The sequence below is a fragment of the Balaenoptera ricei genome, chromosome 3 (assembly GCF_028023285.1).
Source record: "Balaenoptera ricei isolate mBalRic1 chromosome 3, mBalRic1.hap2, whole genome shotgun sequence".
Taxonomy (NCBI): domain Eukaryota; kingdom Metazoa; phylum Chordata; class Mammalia; order Artiodactyla; family Balaenopteridae; genus Balaenoptera; species Balaenoptera ricei.
This window is the reverse complement of record NC_082641.1, coordinates 148405838-148423785: the sequence shown is the minus strand read 5'-3', so window position 1 is coordinate 148423785 and position 17948 is coordinate 148405838. Positions and strand designations below refer to the sequence as shown.

The window sequence follows — 17948 nt, the reverse complement described above, 5'->3', positions numbered from 1 at the left end:
CCTGGTGGCGCAGTGGTTGAGAATCTGCCTGCCAATGCAGGGGACACAGGTTCGAGCCCTGGTCTGGGAAGATCCCACATGCCACGGAGCAACTAGGCCCGTGAGCCACAACTACTGAGCCTGCGCGTCTGGAGCTTGTGCTCCGCAACAAGAGAGGCCGCGATAATGAGAGGCTCGCGCACCGCGATGAAGAGTGGCCCCCACTCGCCGCAACTAGAGAAAGCCCTCGCACAGAAACGAAGACCCAACACAGCCAAAAATAAAAATAAATAAATAAATAATTAAAAAAAAAAAAGATTCCCATTGAATCCAGAAGACCCTGATCACCTTCTAGTGAATTCCCTTTTGCTCAAGTTCACAAACTTACAACCAAATAACTCTAACTGAGAAAGCCACAGACAGCAAACTTCTGGGAGAAACTGGCATAATGAGAAAGATTATGCCTGGCATTTGGAGAAAGGCAGACCCCGGTCAGAATCAACAGTTTTACCTTTCACCAGCTGGGTGCCCTTAGGCAGGTTCACTTTGCTCTTAGGATGTCAGCATCGTTGTAAAATAATGATAATGAGTCCTGAAATCCTGATTCTCAAACTTGGTTGCACGTTGGAATCACCTGGGGAGATTTAAAAATTACTGATGCTTGGGTCCCATCCCCAGTGATTCTGATTTAATGATTTTGAGGTGCTTCCCAGATGTTGTGATTTTGTAAAGCTCCCAGGTATTTCTGATGTGCAGCAGTGTGTGAGAAAACTGACCTAAAGAAAAGTTCCCAATTATAGAGAATATTAAATAAGTTATATAAAACACTTAGCATTATGTAGGAATTGATAAAGTCACTCTCCTTTCCCTTCCCTTCTTAAGGTGAACTAGAATTGCTTGCTTTTGCTTCTAGCACAGTTTTCTTTGTTTGGAGTAGTCATAGCAATGCATGACAACCATGGTGTAATATAACCCAGATTATTTTTACCATTTGAGGTGAAGGCCGATTGTAAATGTAGCTGGAATTATAGAATATACAAAAATGTGATTACTTTTACATCCATAAAATAACGAGGGTGAGTTCAACAATGCTTTGTGAGAACATTCTATGGAATAACTGCTTTCATGGGTAGACAGAATTGATTTATAATTACTATGGCAACAGCAAAATGGAGTGATGTCTTCCCGAGGGACCTGGACCAGGACCCAAGAGGATTCTCTCCCAGGTCTGCCCTGTAACCTGCTGAGTGACCTTGCCTCAAGCAGCTTCTCTCTCAAGTTCTCAGTTTCCCCAGATCCTACTTTCCAATTGGTGCAGCTTCAGCAGTATCTTTTAAGGAAATATGTTGATGTGACAGTTGTTAAGACAATGATGAAAAAGTTCTATAGGAAGCAGCGCTTTGAGACTCTTAGAGGAGATAATTATGTGTATATCTGCTCGTTCTCCCAACTGCCATCCCTCTTTCCCTGTACCCCATAGCCTTTCCTGTATCTTGCCATGTAGGAACCTATCCACACCTCTGTCTTAATAAAGTCTTTTCTACAAAGGAGATGAAAAGGGAAACTTCGGTCTACACAGTGTTTTTCTACCTCTGTACTATTGACATTTTCAGCGGGATGTTTTATTGTCGTTGTGGGCTGTCCTGCTCATTTTACGATATTTAGCGCATCCCTGACCCCTACCCACTAGATTCCAGTAGCGCCCTTCCCTAGTCTGACAACCAAAAAAACGTCTCCAGACATTGCCAGATGTCCCCTGGGGGACAGAATCACCTCTGGTTGAGAACCACTGTCCTACCTAATCTCAATGAAGTGCGTTTCAATGAATAAAGCAGCATCAATATGTATGCACAATGGTTAACCTCTGTAGTACCCTCAGGGATTTTCTCAGACGTCCATGAGCCTTATGTCCATTGTCACAGATGGGGGTTCTGAGTTACAGAGAAGTTAACTGCAATAATAATAATAATAACCACGGCTACCATTTATCGAGTGTTTATTATGTGTTAGTGCATAGCTAAGTGCTTGATATATTATTACATTGTCTCAATTAATACTTACATTGAGAGAACTTGCAAACCAGTGGCCAGGGGGCCAAAACCAACCCTCCAAAGTGTTGTGCTTGGCTCACATGGTATTGACTCACATATTGGTATTTTTTTGTTTTTTGCTTTTTTTAGTGTCAGTTTCTTGCCAACATTTTAAGATTCGTGAATTCATATAAAAATCCATTTCTGGCTTCTTTTTTAAAAAATTGGAAATTTTGGCAACAGGGGTTCAGCTTGGCTCTATGGCAGTGGTTGACTAGCGTTTAGATGAGGCATGTCTCCATTTCACCGCAGTCCCCACCACTCCCTGTTGTGACTCCAACCCTGAGACTGTGTGTCAGCTGCCATTTGGCATCATGTTATTTTTCTTTTGCTCAGCCCAACTTCCCTCATTGATGTCAGCTGCCAGGCTCCTCTAGGCTGTCGCATTTGTGGCTCTTTCCTTACACTACACCACACTGTGTGGCATATATTACGGTTCTCATTTTAAAGGTGGGAAAACTGAGGCTCAACCAAAGGAAAGCTCTTGTCCAAATTCATACAACAAATAAGCAGAAAAGCTGAGAGCGGAATCTAAGCCTTCCTATCTCACCAGCATTGCCCTGCCTGGAATCACAAAGTAGCCACCGGTAGAGTCTCTCTGCATCCTGGGATGCTCCAGCCAGATCTTCTGCATCTTAGGGTTTCCTTGGAGAACCAAATCTCAGTGTCCTTTTGATCACCAGGAAACCCACATGTCACTGGGACGGGAAGAGTGTCCTCTGAGTGTAGCTCTAAAGCTGCGTTTTTCCTGTGTCTGTGCCACTCTTTGGTCTGTGTCCAAAAGCTGCTCACACACTCCCACGTAGCTGTGGGACCAGCTGGTGTGTGTGCTTCTGCCTGAGACGAGGCTGCTTGCCTGTGGGGAGGATGTGATTGCTTTAGGAAATTAAGTGGGAGTGATTAATTAGGAAATGTACTGACGACTCTGGAAAGAAATAGCAGAAAAGGAAAAAAAAATTGGAACCCTAAATACAGAAAGCTTCTAGCCACATGGCTAAGGAGACTGCGTTCAGTGGAACTGAAAACATTTGATCGTGGTTTGTTTGTTTGTCTGTCTTTGCTGCTGTTGCTTTGATATACAAGGATGCTGGGAAGAACCATAACATCAGCTGATCCAACCTCTCCTTTCACCAAATGGCAAATGAAGGCTCAGAGAGGCTACCAGGAGAAGCTGACCAGCTTAGAAAGAACAGCAGGGCTTGGGACTCAGAAAGACCTGAGTTTGAATTGCTGATGCGTTCTTGCAGGATGTGTAAACCCGGGCAAGTCTCTGTGAAATCAAGGTAGCATTGAGTATTGCCAAGGGCCGTAGCAAGGCATCAGTGAACAAAAGCAGGGACAATGACTGCTAATCAGTACTGTGTGCCAGGCACCGTTCCAGCGCGTGGCCTGTATTCTCTTACTCTTTACAAGAGTCCTGTGGAGTTGGTACTATTATTAGCTCATGGTGTAGATGAAGAACAAAGGCACTGAGAGGATACGTTATTTACTCGATGTCCCAAAGCTAGTAAGTGGTAGAGCCAAGTTTCCAGTGTCGTCCGAGTCAGGAATCCACGTTCTCAACCGTTAAGCACTCTGCCTCTTATGCATATGATGTAATGTATAGATACCATTATATAACCAGTAAATAATATAGGACATTTATGTATGATATCACTTATATAATAAATTAATTAAATTATATGCTAAAGTAATTACTGTATAAATAACTTATATATAAAATGTATTCTATTAGGTTGAACCCTATGGAATTGTCATCTTTGTTGGTAGGAAAGGTTGAAAGTAGTAATCTCACAGAGGTCATCCTAATATATGCTATACCAGTCACAGAAATGTCTCCTTCTCTCACCTTCCTCAGAACGTTCCTAACTGAACCTCAGTCTCCTCCTCCACAAAATGGGTCTAACCTCCTCACAAGTGGTGCTGCTCTACCGTGTCAGTCAGACAATGTGTGTGGAAAGCATCTAGCATAGCGCTCAATAAGTAAGATCCACTGTTATTACCTGGTTACAGCTGTGGCTCCCCACACACCTGTAGAGGACGGTCCTGTTCTTTAGTACTCCTTCTTCCACCCCCAGTGGCTTGGCTTTTAGCTTGAGGGTCTGCATATGCAATAAAACTTTCAGGTTAGAGGTGAAGTATTGGGCCCAGGAGCTGTATTTTTATTCCACAGGACTTTGATATTTTCAGTATGCTTCAGTCAAATACAAAGCTTCCTGTCAGGCCAGGCCGAACGCTGTTGCCTTCCACGCACATAAGAATGAAGGGGCTGCCAGCATGAAATAGCACCCTGCCCAGCCTCATAGCTCATTCCTTCTGTGTTGGCTCTCAGGTCCTCATGGGACAGCCCCCCTTGCTGTTCTTACTGAACTTTCGGCTTGTCAGTCAACCTTCTCTTTGGAAACTCTACCCAACTCCAGTCCTGTCTGTGGGTTTTAATACAATGAAAGTTCTTTCTGACCTCCTGAGGTTCTAGGTCTTTGCAGGAGAGCTGTGGTGATGGCCCTGCTCTCTCCCGAAACCCCTTGCCAAAATGAGCTTGGAGGGGTTGGTGGCCCAAGTAGAGAAGAAACAAGGCTGAATTCCTCATCTTCAATCCTGGCAGTGCCTCTGGATGGGTGTTAGCAGTCCTTCCAATCAGTCTGGAAAATCATTAGGAGACTAAGTCTGCCCTCATCCTGGAGGGAGCCCCTCCTGTTTCCCCAGGGATCTTGGGGCTCAGAGGAAGTACCTGAGGGGGGTAGGGGTGTTTGGGTCCGTGCACTAATACTGGAGCTTCATAGTAATAATAAAAGCTGACTTTTATTGAGACCTCACGTTGCGTCAGGCACTGTGCAAAGTGTTTCTTACTGTTTCATTTAATCCTTACAAGAATAGGATGAGGTCTGAATTGAGGCACAGAGGATAGTTTGCCATGTTCACACGTGTGCCAGTGGTAGAGCCATAATTCAGGCCAGTCTGACCCATAGCTTTGGTTTCTTAACCACCCCACTCTATAGCTTAGAGTCTTCTTACTTTTGAGTTTCCACCAAGTGGGCTCCCCTGATTCTAAAGCAGCAGGTTTTACTGATTCCTAGACGTGGAAAAAAATTGCAGAAAGATGGTGCTGATGGTCCCTGAATTAAAGCTCTGGGATACTTGTGGTCTCAATTGCTGCCTGGGTCTCCTTTGTGGAGCTGGACTTCCTTGTGACAGTTCCAAATTCCATCAAAGGAAGAGTTGTACAGGTTCAAGGGAGTAACACAGTACGATTACCAGGAGAGCCCATTCATTCATTCACTCATTCATTCAACAAAGCTGTGCTGAGTGCACCCATGTGCGCCTGTGATGTTCCGGTGAACAAACCATTTCTTATCTCGCCAGTTTTCTCTTACAAAAAACAACCTACTATGATGGTTATAATCGAAACAATAAAACAAAAACCAAGAACTCAGAAATTAAGTATTGGCAAGGATGTGGAGAAATGAGAATGCAATGTAAAATGGTGCACCCTCTGTGTAAAGCAGTATGGCGATTCCTCAAAAAGTTAAGCACAGAGCTGCCGTATGATCTAGCAATTCCACTTACTTTTGAGGAAGTTTATACTCAAAAAGAAGTGAAAGCAGGGACTCAAACAGGTACTTGTATGTCAGTATTGCAGCATTATTCACAATAGCCAAAAGGTGGAAATAACCCAAGTGTCCATCAACAGATGAGATATGTACATACAGTGGAATGTTATTCAGCCTTAAAAAGGAATGGAGTTCTGATACATGCTACGGCCAAGATGAGCCTTGAAAACATTGTGTTAAGCAAAATAAGTCAGACACGAAAGGACAAATATCATGTGATTCCACTTATGTGAAATGTCCGGAATAGGCAAATTTATAGAGACAGAAAGTAGATTAGGGGTTATTAGAGGCTAGTGGGAGTGGAGAATAGGGAGTTAGTGCTTAATGGGTACAGAGTGTCTGTTTGGGTTGACGAAAACCTTTGGAAATAATGGTGATGACGGTTGTGCAACATTGTAAATGTACTTAATGCCACTGAACTATGTACTTAAAAATGGTTAAAATGGTAAATTTTACGTATATTTTCCTGCAATTTAATGAAAATAATCTCATCACAAGAGAAAGAAAAAGTCTGCTTTGTAAAGGAGTAATGTCTTGTGGAAGTCCCTTTCTTATTCCCCTCAGCACCCGGGGCATTATGCCTCGCATAGGGCCTGGCATATAGTAGATGCGTATTTCTTTTTTTGCTGAACCGAACAGGGAACAGACTAACTCCATTTGTCGTCGGAAATGGCAGTGAGGCTGTTGAGTGTAAATTTTACTGCCATGGTAACTGCGGAACACCAAGATGATACATATGAAAATGCAGTGGTATTTTTGGCGGGTGGGGTCAGCTTGAAGGTCACATGGCCCACTGCAGGTAAATGTAAGGTTTGAGAGAGCGTGAATTGTCGGTAATTGTTATAAAATTTCAGAATCCCAACCAGGCTGTGTCCTCTTTGTTCTGGTTGAGAGCATCGAGGCAGCTCTTTGGACCAAAGCGGGTAAGAGGATGAGGTTGGTATTGGACTCCAGGAATCTTGGCTAGACGCTCTCAAGGGATGACAGGAGGCCAACCATACTTCTCTCCATTCGTTCATGGCACGGTTTGAATCCTCAGGAAGAGCCTTTGTGGGTCTAAGGATCTCCTTGACCGTTAGCAGAGTCACAGCTGGTATCTGGGGGAAGAAGAAAGAAGACCATAATTTGACATTTAAGGAAATAAACCTGGGAGGAGATAAAAGGGATTCGTCTTCCTTTTGTGTTGTTTCATAGGCTGGAATGCTTCTTTTAGAAGGAAGTGGTTTCTAAAAGCTGATGTGAATTGTGTGTTGCGGTCAGTTGTTCTCCCTTGTGTTCAGGCTTAGGTAACCATTTTTGGATTGGGAAGGAAAGTCTTTGCCTCCCCTCCCCTCTGACACCCCTCCCCACCACCAACACACACAGATACACAGACATGCAGTATACAAACAATCATTATTAGCAAGCGGGGAGCAGTCTTAGAATCCAAGAGCCTGATGTCCTGCAGGGTCCACCATCCTGTCCTCAGCCCACCTATGACTTCCCTCTTCCAGACTCAGAGTTCTGAGCCCTGTCCCCTTCTGATGTGTTGTGTGACACAGTGGCACCATGAAAGACCTTGGCCCTCTGACACTGCCACTGGGCGAATCCCATTTGGAAAGGTCTTTAGGCAGCCTCTGGGGGAAGCCTGGGGATGATTTCATGGTAATACAAAGTCCATGGGGTTTGGAATTAGGGCTAAATTGAATCCAGGCTTTGATACTTGATAGTCGTATAACTTTGATAAGTCACTGAACTTCAGTTTCCTCATCTGCAAAATGGGCACAGTGATACCATGACCCAGGGTTCATGTGTACAGCACCTGTACATGAGAAGCACCTGCACACCACCTGCAAGTAGGCAGCTGCCCGCTCCTTGGCAGTTATTGCTATTATGAGGAAGCCAACGGCCATTTTGTGTCATTTGGATCTGGCACTAGAGTGTACAGCTGCTGGTCTGCTTGACAAATCCCAGGCAGCCATAATTTAGCAGAGGTCACGACAGCACCCAGCTGTGAGCCATGATACAAAGAGCTAATGTTTAGAGGTCAGTCGCTGTATTTAAAGCACCAAGCTGCTTTATACACATTATCATGTTCCATTCTCACCCCAACTCTGTAATGTTGGTACTATTATTATACCCATTTTTAGAAGAGAAAACTGAGGTTTAGTGAGGTTAAATGACTCACCCAAGACCAATCAACCAGTAAGTACTTGAACCCAGGCATCTGACTCCAGAGCCCAAGTGCGTAACCAACACACAAGCTGCTGGGGCACAAAAGCCTTCCTTGGGGTCACTTTGGAGGGTGAGCCAGGGAGACGCTGGTCCCGAGGTCTGCCATGTGTTCTGACCACTCAGTCTTAGAAGCCCTTGTCCTATCTTGAACATCTCCCCATTTGCCCATTGAATGGAGTCCCCGTTCTTTGTTGCTTTTCCAAGCTTGCCAAACTCAGTCCCCATCAATCATGCATTAATTAGTTCATTCTTTCATTTATTCCGTCAGCATTCATTTTGCTGACCAGCTCCTTTGTATCATGACTGCTAGTGCTGGAGATCCTTTATTGAGTACTTACTAGGCCCCAGGCACTGTCCTGGTGACTTTCACACATTGTCCGATGTCATCTTCATACAACTCTATACGGTAGACCTTGTTACCACTTGCTGCTTATTACTGCTTCACAGTTCATGAAACAAAGGCCCTAAGGAGGTTAAAGCGGTTGCTTAAGGTTCCCAAATTATGTCAGAGCCAGGATTCAAATCCTTCAAGGCCTTCATCGACTCTCGACCCAAAAAGATGTCTTTCCTTTTCCTACTCCTATAGCGTTAATTAGTCTTCTAGTTGAACAGGCATCAGAATCACCTGGAGGGCTTGTTAAAACACAGATTGATGGGCCTCGCCCCCAGAGCTTCTGATTCAGTAGGTTGGGATGAAGCCCAAGAATGTGCATTTCTCACAAGTCCCCAGGTGATGTGGGTGCTCCTAGCTGGGGGACCCCACTTTGGGAACCACTGCTCTGGTCCAGATTCTTTCAGGACAGAGATCCTGTCTTTGTTTTTCCTCTAGCATTACACAGTGCCTGGCACAAAGTCGCTGCTTGGTATGTATTTGTTATTTTGAATTGTTCAATCGCACTTTCATTTTTCCTTTATATACCATGTTGTGTTTTTATTTCTAAATGTGCAAATTCTTAGGCTTTGCCATTTAGGATTTAAACGCCCAGGGATCAGGAATTTCACCTTATACTTTGTAGCACCTTTCGCAGAACCTTGCACACACCGGGTGTTTGGTAAATGTTGGCTGGTTGGTTGGTAATTCAGAGACCAACCTCATTAAGACCCAAACTGCAAGCCAGTTGAACTCTGGGAGTATAACTCTTGAAACAATCTCTAGATCCCTAGAAGAGGGCCTAGTATATTGTTGGTGCTTAGCAATGTTTGTTGAATGAATATCACCAGTCTCTGTGGCTTTGTGGCCAATAGCCTGAGGGTCTGCCTGCTACCTTGAGCTCAGTTCCAGCTTGGGAGCTCAGCCTCAAAGCATAGGTTGATGGATGGAATTTTCCAGGGCTTTCAGTTCACCTACAGCAATGATTCTTAACCCTAGCTGCACACTGGAATCTGGGGTGCTTTAAAATAATATGTATGCCTGATACCTACCCCTAGAGATTCTGATTTCATTGCTCTGAAGCGTGGCCTGGGAAGCAAGACTTCTAACGCTCCCCCAGGTGATTCTAATATGCAGCCAACGCTGGGAACCCTGACCTAGAGCACTTGGGTGCATGGTTTTCTCTGGGGCATTACAGAGGGCTATGCACGTACCTGCTTATGGGTGCACATGTGTGTAGAGAAGGGTGAGGCCGGACATTCCTTATTGAGTGGTGCAGAGTGGGCATCTCTGACTCTAGGATGAGGGTGCAGGGATTGGAAATCAAGCCTTGGGTAAAAGCTTGGCCAGGCCAGGAGGGTCCTTGAGGGCATCGAGCATGCCTGCTTCCCTTTCCTGGGACCGCCTTTGGCTGACTGCTGGTCGCCATGTTCCTTGGCCAAGGGGGCTCTGTTTCAAGGCTGGGGGCAGGAGGTGGTGGGCTGAATGCAGGTGGTGTGGCTATTGGAAGGCCCTTTTGTTCCCTCGGTTCAGAAGGGGCCGTCCTCCCAGGGGCTGAGGTGGGGGGCTTAGCGTTTGGCATCGTGCGCGTCGGCGCTGAGTTTATTCTTGGGTTTCTTGGTGGAAATGCACACGGCTACTTGAGCCCCACGCGCTGGCTGAGAGCAATGGGAAAGGTCATGCCTGGGCCCCAACCCCAGCAGGTTGCTTGACTCAGCACAATCCTGGTGTAATTAGGCATGACAAGAGGGAAAAGGGGAAAGGGCTGGTGCTTATTGGCGTGCACTCAGCCCGGGTCCCCAGGGAGCAGGGGATTCAGAAGTGCCAGCTGTTCTCAATTTTATTGGAGCCAAGGTTTGGCTCACCTACAGCCATCTCCATCAGTTTGTCCCTGAGCCGCTGGGGTACGCTTCAGTAGTCCGGCAGGATCAAGTCTCCCGGAATGATGGTTGGGTGAGTAATTCTCATTCCCTTCCCTTCCTTTTTCTCTCCTCACGTGGTCTCAGAAGCTGTGTGTAGGAGACGCCATCACATCACTACATTCAAATCACCTGCTGTTGTTTGAGAGGTAGTCTTGAGTAATGCACTGCGCTGGGCGCCGGAGGTTTTACACTAGGTAGGAAAGCATTTAGTCGTTATGGAGTCTGGAAGCAAATCCAGTGACCTCCTTGGGCCAGGGAGATTATATAAATGGGTAAGTTGGGCTGCCTGTGAAGCCACAGGGAGTAATGGGGGCCAGTAGGGGCCGTAAGTGAACTGGGGAACTCATGCCCAGCCAGAAGGCATTTTTAATTTTTATTTTGATTTATTTTTATTTTTTAACATCTTTATTGGAGTATAATTGCTTTACAATGGTGTGTTAGTTGCTGCTGTATAACAAAGAGAATCAGCTATACGTATATATATATCCCCATATCTCCTCCCTCTTGCGTCTCCCTCCCACCCTCCCTATCCCACCCCTCTAGGTGGTCACAGAGCACTGAGCTGATCTCCCTGTGCTATGCGGCTGCTTCCCACTAGCTATCTGTTTTACATTTGGTAGTGTATGTATGTCGATGCCACTCTCTCACTTCGTCCCAGCTTACCCTTCGCCCTCCTCATGTCCTCAGGTCCATTCTCTACATCTGCATCAAAAGGGCGTTTTTAAAAAGCTCTCACTGCCAAGCAAACAGAACAGGGTCTGTACAATGGGACTTAGTGGGGGGCAGCCAGTGTCACACCTTCTTCTAGCCACTTAAGGTGCGAGCACTCAGCTAAAGGGCCACAGGCTCCCTCACGTCTGTGTGAGGGTCTGGAAACCCAAAGCCCAGGATGGACTCATGATTCTGGAGATGTTCTCTTCCGGAGCAGAGGCTGCTGAAGGAGCCCATCCATGCTGACTGAGCACCTGGGGAAGCCTGCAGAGTGCAGCCAGCCAAGTCGGGAACTGACCCGGGCCAGTGGGTTAGTGTGGAGGCTTCGGAAGAGGCTGCACATGGGACCAGGGAAGAAACTGCGGTGACTCTGCCCTCCGGCTATGGCTGGAAGGCTCATCTGTCCCTCTAGGAACAGGAGGAGCAAGGCACAGAGTGGGGTCCTGGTCACCCTTGTCTCTGCTTCCTCCAGCTTAGACAGAGAATGTTGACTTGGACAGCTTGGTGGGCTTCTGCCCTGCTCCCACCCAGTTTCCTTCTGGTTTGCCTCTGTCCTCACCTGCCTGCTTTCACCAGCACTGTGCTCATTTGCCCACCGCCAGACTCAGACCCAGATCCCCCAGGGGGTGGCCCTGGAAGCTTTGCCTGTGGTCTCAGCTTCCCGAGCTCTACCCCATGTGCCATAAAATCTATGGAAGGGTTGCTGTAGATCGAAAGGCCTGTATCAGGCTCAGAGATCTTTCTTACAAGAGACTGACGAAGAAACACAGACTTGAGCTCATGGAATTAGAGTGGCAAATCCTTTCCTCTGGGGTCTGAAGCCCTCCATAGCTTCCAAGCCTTTCTCGCTTCTTATGTTGTGCTGTTTTTAGCTTCCTTATCCAGATATATGGGACTCTCCCATTGTTGTTTTCTTCTTATTTGTCCATCCATGTGCTTGTGTTTTCCGTGGAGAGTGGGTTGCAGTGAGACGGTTCCTGCAAAGTCCCTTGCCTCCTTCTTAGAATAGTTTACCCCCTTGAAGCACCTCACGTACCGACACCATGGCCCCAAGCCACGTCACAGTGAACAAACCACAGACTGAAATTGCAGCCATTCAGGAGAGAGGAGTCTTTAATTTGGGCTTAAAATAACCCATAGCCCGAGAGTTTGAGGGATCAGGAGCAAGGTGTCATAGCAGGAATGGGTGTTGGGGACCCGCCCCAGGATGACCGAGCAGGGGCTGTGGGCTGGGAGAAAGACAGGCATAGAGGTTGGGAGTCTGTGCTGGAGGCCCCTGCAGCTCATTTGACATTGTCTTCTTGGGTGTCTTTCATAATGGAAGAGTGAACGATGCGGCAGTAAAAATACATGGGACCTGCGTACTCCGTCTGGAATGGAGTATTTGCTCCCCCTCTTTCTCAAAACTCTGTGCAGGCATCGTTGTAATATTAGCTATAATCAGGACAACCATGTTGCTGAACTCTTGGGTCACTGTGCACATTATATGTTCCAGGGGTGCCATTCTAACTGTATAGTCTTGAACAACGCCCCCTGGAGTTGGTGTAAGACGTGGAACTGGTAATAATAAGAGCAAAGAGATATTGAGCACCTCTGGGCTAGACATTGTTCTAGCCTCTTGACATGAATAAACTTGCTGAATTCTCAACCCAACCCAAGGAGGAGGACACTGTGATTAGCTCCATTCTACAGACAAGGAAGTGGAGGCACAGACAGTTCGTTACTTCTCCAGAGTCGTGTTGCTAGGTCAGTGTACCAAGTGCAGAGTAAGTGTCAGTATGACCCCAGTGCCCACACTTAACCATTATGCATCACCTTCCATGTTAATATTTTGTGGTTTTTATTCTTGTTATTGTGATTACTGTCTGTCTGAGTTCGGGCTGCTATAACAAAATACCACAGACTGGGTGGCTTAAACAGCATTGATTTATCATAGTTGTGGAGGCTAGAAATCGAAGATCAAGGTGCCAGCGTGGTGAGGGCTCTCTTCCTGGCTTGCAGATGGACACCTTCTCTCTATGTCCTCCCATAGTGGAGAGAGTGCTCTGGTGTCTCTTCCTTTTCTTCTTTTTTTTTTTTTCGGCTGTGTTGGGTCTTCGTTGCTGTGCCCGGGCTTTCTCTAGTTGTGGCGAGCAGGGACTACTCTTCATTGCGGTGTGCGGGTTTTCATTGCAGTGGCTTCTCTTGTTGCGGAGCACACACTCTAGGTGCACGGGCTTCAGTAGTTGTGGCTCACGGGCTTAGTTGCTCCGTGGCATGTGGGATCTTCCCAGACCAAGGATTGAACCCACATCCCCTGCATTGGCAGGCGGTTTCTTAACCACTGTGCCACCAGGGAACTCCCTCTTCCTCTTCTTCTAAGGGCACTAATCCCATCATGGGGCTCCACCTGTGTGACCTCATCTAAACCTGTTTATCTCCCAAGTGCCCCACCTCCAAATACCATCACACTGGGGGCTAGGGCTTCAACATATGAATTTTTTTTTGAGGGGCACAAACATTCAGTCATAACACTGCCATTTCCTTGTTTTCGACCCTACTGGACTATATAAGTTCCTAGATCAGAGGTCAGCAAACATTTTCTGTAAAGGACCACATAGTAAATATTTAGGCTCTGGGGGCCATACAGTCCCAGCTGCAACTATACTCAACTGCCCGTATAGCGCGAGAGCAGCCATAGACCATCTATAAACAGAGGAGCAGGCTGTGTTCCAGGAAAACTGTATTTATGGGTTATGAAATTTGAATTTCATATAATTTTTATGTCATGAAATATTATTCTTCTTTTGCTTTTTTTTCAACTATTTAAAAATATAAAAGCCATTCTTAGCTCATGGGCCATAACAAAAACAGGTTGAAGGGCTTCCCTGGTGGCGCAGTGGTTGAGAATCTGCCTGCCAATACAGGGGACACGGGTTCGAGCCCTGGTCTGGGAAGATCCCACATGCCACGGAGCAACTAGGCCCGTGAGCCACAACTACTGAGCCTGCGCGTCTGGAGCCTGTGCCCCGCAACAAGAGAGGCCGCGATAGTGAGAGGACTGTGCACCGCGATGAAGAGTGGCCCCTGCTCGCCGCAACTAGAGAAAGCCCTCGCACAGAAACGAAGACCCAACACAGCCAAAAATAAATAAATAAATAAATAAATTTAAATAAAAACCAAACAGGTTGAAGGCTCCATCTGGCCTGTGGGACATCTGTTCTAGAGGGCAGGGACGTGGAGGGTTAAGGATTGGTTTTAGTCTGTGCCTCCCCAGGATCTCTCGGTCCTGACTCTGTCTCCATCCACAAATAATGATTGAATGAATTACTCCATGGTAAGCTCTCCCAGGTACGCTTGATGACTCAGGGATACCGCTGACTTTCAGAGCATGAGTAAAAAGTTTCCCTTTCTGAAAGCAAGGGATGGAAATGCAGTCATTGTCACAATGGCCAAGAAGAGGGCAGGAGCCTCCCTTCATGGATGTTTGTAGGAGAGTGAAGAGAGAATTTTTTTCCTACATAAAGTGGAGGGATTTATTCTTCGCAAAGAGACCTAAAGAGCATGATTTGTAATAGGAAACAGATTTTCCCCGAAGATAAATGGAATGTCCCCACCTCCCAAACTGAGAAGAGGATTGTTTCCTCTTTACAAAGGAAACAAATTGGATTCTCAAAGGAATAATCAGAGAAGTTTTTAAAATTGTCATAATAATAAGCAAGATATGGTTTCATGAATGATGAAAGGGAGGTTTGCCTTCCTTGGGTCTGGATGTGCAGGACTGCTTGGAGGATCAGATCGGCCCTTCTGAATCCCTGCCTAATTCCTGCCCCTTGGTATTTTATCAGCACCAGATGGGGGTGAGTGGCTCCTGCCCGCATGGGCGTTGGTGGGCCCATCCGGGGCCCAGTGTCTCACTGTAAAGACATTCCCTTCCTTTCCAGCTCCTCTTCAGCATGCTACTAAAGTAGGTCCCCTCTCCGCAGTCAAGCTTCCAGTGGCCGCAGTTCATTCTGGCCCATGGGAGAGGACATTACGGATGGGAGGCTTCCCTGAGCAAAGGCATGGTGCTTGGAATGAGCCTGGTGGGTGAGGGGGACCTGCCTGGATGGATCGGCTATTTGGGCTACGCTTTCAGGCAGCCAGCTACAAGGCTGAGGCCTCTCATCTTGGTGGAGGTGGAGAACCTTGATGGATTGAGGGACCATGTGCCACGTATCTGGATGAAAGTCAAATCAGCTTTGTGTTTGGCCGAACGCTGCTGGGTGCGGATGCCGAGAGTTTGGTATACGTCTAAGATTGGCTGGGAGAGGGGGGAAACAGCATACATTTGATCTGAAAGCCTTAACTCCTCAGTTCTTTGCTGGGTTCTGGAGTCGTGGACAGGACTCCCATCCAGCCCTTGCTCTCTAGTTGCTTGTAATAAAGGAGACAGATTCCATTCCTTCAATTCCCCGAGAGATACAGGAACAAGGAGCACGGAGCCCCAACAATCCAGCTCTGTCCTCCAGTCTTGTTACCCTGTAGATAATACTTAGAAGACGTTAACTGAGGGCAAGTTACTTAGCCTCTCAGGACCTGTTTCCTGTGAAATGGGGTTAATGATAGTATCTACCTCATAGGATTGATGTGAGGACTCACAGGAGATGAGTAGTGCCTGATACATGGTGAGATCTCAGTGCATGACAAAACTGTATTGTTGTTGTTGTTGTTATTTCCTAGCAAGAATAATTTCCTACATTTGTACAACTCTTTTTTAATTTATAAAGCCCTCTCTCTTACAGTACCTCATGTAATTGTCTCAGAAGCACTCTGAGGCTCAGCAAGTGCTATTAACCCATTTTGTAGATGAGAAGAGTGTCTTGCCCAGACTACCCAATTTGGAACTACATTATGGAACCAGGTTGTGAGCCCCAGTGCTGCAGCTCCTGGTCTGGTTGTCATCAATGACTATGTGTCATTCTGCCTTCCTGCAGGGGTCTGGGGCCGTGTCAGCCCTGTGGGTGGTGCCCAGGTATGGAACAAGTGTTCTCTGCTCTTAAGGAGCTGAGAGTCTAGTTGAAATTTGAAGAGCCCCGTCTAGGAAGTGGAGAGTCCACATACAAGTGGAAGCCATTTTTGCTGTCTTCAGCAAGAGAGGGTAGGCCAGAAGTCCACTAGCCAGGAGTCTTATACGGCGCCATCAGATGACAGCCAGAATTTTCTTGTGCTGAACCTGCAAAGACCTGTCTCTTGATTTGCTGCGTGTCACTCAGCAAATTCCCTCCATGTGTGAAATGAGCAACGGAGCCAACTCTGGTGGATCGCGTTAGGTCCAGGTTGCGTCACAACCCCCCCACCCCTCCCACCACTCCTCCTTCACAACAGACCTTAACATTATTCTATGATTACTTCGCGTCATCCTTCCCAAATGTGCATCAAATTAAAGAGTTATTAGGGCATGGCAGGACATGTTTATGGGGAAGAGTTTCCTTTAAAGCCACAGCTCGGCCTGAACTCACTTTATTAGTGTTTATACAAAGTATGTAGTCTGTTCCAATGCAATCCATGTTTATATTCGTGGAGCAATCATTGCATTCCTTGGGCTGCTCCTTCCTGTTTTCTTAAAGCGATTACTGAACCTATATTAAAAGTGAATCGTGTGTGTATTCTGTAGCTGCTCAGGCTTGCAGACGTGCATCGTTCAGAGAATGACACCTAACCACGACGCGTCCTGCAATAACATAGACTTTGACGTGGGCAGTGGCCCAAGTGGACTAGAAGGGGGGCTCCTTCAGAACAAAAACATGGTGGGCAACCAGGCCCCCTTGTGAGTGCTTCCTTTGTCTTCCACCTCTGTCATGGGTATTTTGTGGCTCTAGCGAGCATGAACATTATGTTGATTGGCTCAGGATAGTCCCAGCTTTTTCCTGTTTTCTTGATTTTATTGTTAATGGCATCGCCTTTAATTCACAAAAGCATTCAAGTTTGTATGATAAACTATATGGTCACTCTGGCTCTAACTGGTGTCCACGTTCACTGCTATAAATGAAATATGGACATCCACTTTGGATCTCAAGATGCTTTATGGAAGGATGATGTGTCTGGGTGGACTGGGAAAATCAGGGGAAGACCAGGTGCCTCTTCTAGGTTAGTTAAGCACCAAGGTCCCACCCGCCCTTTCTACATCTTACTTGTGCTCACATTTTACATGAATAATAATCATCAAATTGATGGTAATGGTTACTTATTGAGTACTTACTATGTCACCAGCCCTGTGGTAGAATCACTTTATCATATCGTTTAATCCTCACAACATCCTAGGAGCGGGGTACTACTGGTATTATATCCATTTTACAGATGAGGCAACAGAAGCTTAGGGGTGGGTTAAGTAGCTTGCCTGAAATCACATTGCTCTCTGGTAAGATTTGAGCCGAGACTGTCTGATTCCAGGACCTGCTTTCTTAAGCATTAGGCTCTGGAGCAGGGATCTCAAACTCACATGCTGGTAGGGAACAGACAGGTGACATAGGTGAGGGAAGCAGATGAATGGGACTGATGAACACCAGAGCGAAATGGGCTGTTGCCTCTTAGCTCCAGTTTCCAGTAGGGAACAGGCAGGTGACATAGGTGAGGGAAGCAGATGAATGGGACTGATGAACACCAGAGCGAAATGGGCTGTTGCCTCTTAGCTCCAGTTTCCAGTAGGGAACAGGCAGGTGACATAGGTGAGGGAAGCAGATGAATGGGACTGATGAACACCAGAGCAAAATGGGCTGTTGCCTCTTAGCTCCAGTTTCCAGTAGGGAACAGGCAAGTGACATAGGTGAGGGAAGCAGATGAATGGAACTGATGAATACCAGAGCAAAATGGGCTGTTGCCTCTTAGCTCCAGTTTCCAGTGGCCATGAAGACCCAGGGTTGTCACATCACCTGATTTGGGGGAGATAAACCAGAATTGCAGATTTGTATGTGAAATGCTCCCAAATTGGCAGTTGAGTTACAAATGTTAAAGTCACGCTGAGGACCAGACTAAACATCTCTGTGGGCCAGAACTGGCCCATAGGCTATCCATTTGCAACTTCTACTCTACT

At 46.5% G+C, this 17948-nt stretch overlaps 1 protein-coding gene across 2 annotated transcripts in view; it reads left to right on the top strand.

The window, feature by feature from the left end:
* The window catches only part of SLIT3 (slit guidance ligand 3), a 618579-nt gene that overhangs the window by 15863 nt on the left and 584768 nt on the right, over positions 1-17948 (top strand). The gene's annotated exons all lie outside the window — the stretch shown is intronic.